This window comes from Barbatula barbatula (genome assembly GCF_947034865.1).
Source record: "Barbatula barbatula genome assembly, chromosome: 19".
Taxonomy (NCBI): Eukaryota; Metazoa; Chordata; class Actinopteri; order Cypriniformes; family Nemacheilidae; genus Barbatula; species Barbatula barbatula.
This window is the reverse complement of record NC_136782.1, coordinates 11,457,880-11,464,115: the sequence shown is the minus strand read 5'-3', so window position 1 is coordinate 11,464,115 and position 6,236 is coordinate 11,457,880.

Sequence of the window (6,236 nt, the reverse complement as noted above, 5' to 3'; positions counted from 1 at the left end):
CTATTTTGCTGTTAGCTACGCTGTACAAATGCATTTCTAAAGTAACAGCTAACATAACCTGAACAAAAACAAGGGCGATATGAAAGCACGATGAAATTGTCTTACGGAGGAGCAATCTAATCTTTACATTCAATGTGCACTTCCATCCAGAAACCGGCTAGCTGCATTTTTGATGCTTCTGAAGGCTGCAGACAAATAATTCATAGCAGTCTGAAATTAAAGAAAGCAGATCTCGAGCAGAAAGGTGTGGAACTCATAATACACCGTGTTGTATTAAACAGACGTTGCCTGAGCAAAATGATATTATGAAACCGGTGCAGTTTTCACATGTCTGATTTGAAGTGTTTGCGTTTGAGCAATGGTACTTATGCCAACCACAAACACACGATTTGTAACAGTAACTCAAGTCATTGCTTTCTGTGTAATTTTCAACCTAAACTGGTTGTGTTGCATGGGCTGAAATCCCATCACGTCACGTTGGTTGTGCGTCAAAGTGGCTAGGCGGCTGTAAAAATGATGATTTTAGAAGTGGGAATGTGCTGTGTAAAACTAAAGTATTGCTTTACAAGAGCCACTAACAGCTGCAGAAATCTGCTTTGTGAGGAGATTTAGAGCCAACAGATGCTTAGACTATTGAATCTACTGGCATACTCGCACACTCGGTGTGCTGAAGCAATGTGTGCAGGTATAACCAGTCTGGGCATACTGGGTTCACAACACTTTATCAATTACACAGAGAAAAGTCTTAAAGGTGCCGTCACATACTGTTGCAAATAAAGAGCATTCGCCTTTGCGTGGCATGCTTCAGTTTGCTCAGCTTATACAGTAAGTCTACACAGTAAGAGTATAGTATATGTGTGCACTTTCTGTAGCAGTATGAGCCCAGCTTGTATTAATTTGGCACCACAAGAGTTTCTAAACATAAATGAATGGAGCACAGTACTAACCCCCTTTCATGCTGTCCTATCTTCCATTAGGGCAGCAATTCCTTCCATTTTCATGCAGCTTTTTGGATTGTTTCAGTAGCCATGTGGCCCTCTGTCCATTAACATTGATCAATTTGATCAAGTGCAGCTTTCAACAAGTTTCCCACATCTTATCGTGGTCAGGAGGGTAGGATTGCTGACAGGGCACACAGGGACCAGACTTCTCATGCAGTTTTTTGTTTTGTTTATTTAAGCTTGACAGCTTCTGGTCACTGGAATATAGTGTACTTGTATGGCAAATGCAGTATAACAATTCTTCATGTATTCATCCTATCGTGTTCCACAGGAAGAATCGCTGCATTCAGCATGAGTTTTTCTATTCAAAACCAACATTCCTAGTACAAAGTTTACATGACTTAAAATATAGTCATGTGTTCAGCTGGGGGTACAGGAGGATTTTTAGTATCCATCTTTTCTCCATCTATTGGCTCAGACAAATTGTCCACCATTCCTTATATTTCTTGGAATCAAAGTGGTAATGGGATGCAAATTTGTCTCAAAAAGACATGACAGCACCTTTATTCTGTGAAAAGTGTTTGGCTTGGTCTGTGTAAGATGACAGCTGATGACTATTACTTGGCATAATTCTGCTCAACAATTTCTCTATAATGTTTTTCAGACGAATACATGACACTCCTGAACTGAAATAAGATCACCTCACGTCAGTTGCTCTGGGGATGAAATAAAATCACATTCATTTGATCAGGGGTTCCCAAACTTTTCAGCCCGCTACCCCCAAAATAACAGTGCCAGGGACTCTAAACCCCCATTATCCTCTGGGGTGGGTACTGTATACACACATTGCACGCCACTGCGCACATGCACTACTTAGGTCTATCCAAACGTGGATCATGACAACACAAAAGAACACAGCCTTTCATCAAACTGATTTGAGTGCTGATGGATGTCCTCTTCATGCAAACGCTTCCTCTTTTTGTACCTGAGGACGACAGCCTTTCTGACTTTCCTCCTCCGCTGGCCTCCCTGCGTTATCTTTGGTTGATATTAACCAATGTTTTATTTCGATAAATAGAAATATACTAAATTTAAAGCCTGAAAAATAATCTGCGAGCATATAGTATGGGAATGTTTAACGTGCATGGTACTGTAAATTGACTCGCTGCACCTAACGTAATGCCGCAGCCAATGTGACTTAATCACCTCAGGGGTCACGATCGAGGGGGAGGAAATTTCAATGGCTTTTTATTTGCGTTGTTTTATTTTTAACTAATATTTGTGTATTTTGTTACACTCTTGACTATTGACAAAATATGCTATTCCTAATAATAAAAAACTATTTCAGGAAATCTTCTTGCGACCCCCCTACTTTGGCAACTGCATTATATTATAAACCAAAATTGTGAATATTTTACATTTTATGCATTGATGCATGAAATGCATAAAACTGTTCTACTTACATCCATCAATTACAGTTTTTCAATATAAATAATACATGTGTAGTATATGCCAAAATAATACCATTTATTGGAAATCTATGAAGAAACAATTGTTTATGCGTTTTTTGGCTTATGTTGTTAATAATTAAGACAGTGGGCAAAATTATTTAATTTGCGTAGTTGAGAAATCTGCACGGAAACTGAATTTAAAATGCGCTTATCTCTGATCAATGTCTTGTCTTATTGAATTTACATGCAACCAGCCTGAATCTTGTTTACTTTACGTCCACTTGCCCTTCACGCTATATCATACATGATCTCATTACGCATTCATGATCAAAACATAAGACAACCCGATGATTTAAAAGTTGTTTTCATTATCATTTAGAGAAATCTGAGCAGAAAGAAAAACTTGTTATATTAGACTTGCATGGCCTCGCTTGGAGTGTTGATGGTTTTGTAATGCTTTCAGGTGACGGTTATCAAAGACATGCTCTATTGAGAGCTGAATGTTGAAGTGGTATCCATCCTTGTGTATTCAGTGTTGTGTCCGCGCTGCTTGCTGAAATGTCTTTGGTAAATCTTTTAAACTTGCGTTTCATCATATTATATCATGCGAAAAGCAAAAATAAAGGATTTTGTGTCATCACATTGTTCTGATGTTGCTGGAACCCCATTTCTTTCAGTAAATTTTTTTTGTGGTGACACAATATTTTTTGTTAAAGGGATAGTTCACCCAAAAATGAGAATTCTGTCATCCCTCTTGTCATTTCAATCCTGTTTGACTTTCTTTCTTCTGCAGAACACAAAAGAAGATATTTTGAAGAATGTTGGTAACTGGCACCAACTGACTTGGTTTTGTGTCCATACAATAGAAGTGAATGGGTGCCGGCGCTGTTCAGTAAAAAACGTTCTTTCAATATCTTGTTTTGTTATCTAATGAAGAAAGAAAGTCATACAGGTTTGAAATGACAAGAGGATTGGTAAACGATGAGACGTTTAAGGACGTTTGGAACTTGTCACATTTTACATATAGTCTATGTCAAGGCAATAACAAAGCTTGTTATCTTATTCTAATTATAAGCAGTATTTGATTGGAAGAAATTTGTGTAGTGCAAGATGAGTCATTAATTTTTTTGAGTCTTTTTAGTAGAGAAGCATGGAGAGACTGCGATTTGAAAAATCTGAATTCAATCCTTTTCAGACAGTTCACCCAAACCTTGATTTTCTGGTTCAGACGGATGTTATGTTTGATTAGAATTGGATCTAGTATGGACTAAAACCATATATGTATTACAGCTACAGTAGCTAAAGAGTCCTGCAGGGCAGGTGAGAACGACACGTACCTCAAACCTGAGACCCAACCATGTAAATCCATTCTATTTCTATGAAGGCTGATAAAAGAGCACTCAAAATGATTATCCATTTACCTGAAATAACACAGTTATCAAAAGACTAGCGCCTGTGCCCTCAGAGTTCAGATAGTCCTTTTATTAATATGCCCCCGAGCGTCTGAGCTAGCATTGATGGACAGTTAAAAAGACAAAGCCTCACCTATGCCCTTAGCTGCTGATCTGTCATTAACGTTAAATACAGCTATTAGAGAGCAGAATAGAAGCCATCTAACATGAGCAGGGCCAACATTTGGCCATCATCGCCGAAGCTCTCGAAAGCACGATGGTGGTACTAAAAAATTCAAAATGTACAAAGTGAGGTCTTGAAAGAAGTTCAGATGTGACCCACACACATACGCCAGGGCTCTAGATTAGTTTTTCCCACTAGTCGCACCAACTTACAATGTGGTCAGAACCTTTTTTTAGTAATCATAATGACCTCAGTTGATGAATCGTTCTGGTCATTTGTCTCTCTGTCTTTTAAAATTATCAAAAATAACTATAGACCGCTTTATATTTATGCTTTAACACTTGCCAAATAAATCTTAAAATAATTGCAAAGAAACTTTGTATTTGTTATTTTATACAGTTGTTATTATTTACTTTTATATATTGGCCATGAAAATTTACTTTTATATATTGGCTATAAGTCTTTACAATCCTCCTTTTTTGCCCTCTTTGCAACATTGACACCCTGATTGTTTTTCACAGCTGTAAGGACATCGCAAAAGACAGAAGAAGGAAAACACTTCACCGGATAGGATTTTTCTTTTATGTCATCTGCATGCGCGGAACACTTGTCAGGGAAGAAAAGGCAACATGTTTTTGAGCTCGACCTGATTTTACCGAGTAGTTGATGTCCTCAGGGCAACATATTTTGTTGACCTAAGGACAACATTTTAAAATAAATTAGCCAAACCTTAGCCGACACCAAACCACAAACCCGAACTGTAACTTACCCCTAAAATCAGAGGGAAATGAGAAGGGAAAAAGACGTGGTCTAAAAACACCTAATCCTGGTTGTAAGATTCAACTTCTGATCGTGATCTGAATCACATGATGTTGCACTAAGGACATCAAGCGCTTGGCAAAATCAGGAGAGCCTGTATTTGAGCACATTCAGGCCCAGCTGTAATTCAGGAAAAACATATTCTCCACGTGAAACATTGATTCTGTCTTCCGACCTTGCGTTTCATTAAAATGTGTGGGAGTGAGAGAGACCGTTCAGATACCGACGTGTTCGACTTCATTACGCGCTGCGCAGAATGATCGGAATATGACATCAATGTTCCCTGAGAGCGTTTTTTCTTATGCCTTTCACTGAATGAAGTCAAACACACACTTTAGTTACTTTGGAAACAGAGTGAGTGCAGAAGCTCCCTGTTCGCTCTTTCCTGCACTTATCACAAGCGCGTCACTCAACACTCATAAATGACATTAAATGTTCAAATAAATCTTTGGCTGGATAAACATTTGTTTCGCACCAATGTGAAATTTTACCTCAGATGTTATAAAAAACGATCGCATTGGCGAGCATTTTGGTGGCAGTCTAGAGCCCTGTACGCACATTTCACCCTGATTATACGTGTGAGATTGTCCCTCTGGCTTTGGCATCTGCATGCTGATGGCTTGATTATCTATGACGAGCGCTGGAATAACTCAGCCGCAAATGTAGGGGTCTGATTTGCCTTGACACCAGGAGTAAAAATCTATCAAGAGAAATAGATTTAAGTTGACAAACCTCTGAAAGCTATTCATCTGCATTGTTTATGGAGTTTATGATAATACGCAGCGCAGGGAAGAGCAGACTTGAATATTTATAATTCTGTATCACTGTCCATTTAGCCAGATGTCCACTAATATCTCTGCATGCCAGGGTTGAGGCGCTGCCTGCCAAAAAGTTGTGGAGTAATGGATAAATTATGGCCATTTCTACCAGAGGTTTAGTATATTTCCCTCAAACAAAAATGTATTCTCATTGTTGCTGTTATATTTGATCAGGCAACAACAACAATACAAATGAAGGTACCGGTCTGACCTTCAGTGTAACAGTTTAGTTCACAATGTTTTTGAATGTTAACCCATTCAAGTATTTAAATTTTCTTTTAAGAATAATTTTATATACTGATATTTAGGATTTCATTGAGACTGTTTTAATATTTTACACAAAAACACTAATTAATCAGTATTAAAGATATTATGGTTATATTTTCACAGGCTGTTCTTTACATTAGAATGATTAGAGGTGAATGTTGCCTTTGTCGTTTGTTACCAGTTTTTTCCATTTCATTTTAAAAGGACAGTTCACCCAAAAATTCTGTCAACATTTACAAGTCCTGAAGTTATTTCAAACCTGTGTACATTTTGCTGTTCTGCTTAACACAAAAGAAGATATTTGGAAGAATGTTACCTAACAGATCTGGGGCACTATAGACTTTAAAAGGGAAAAAAACTACTAT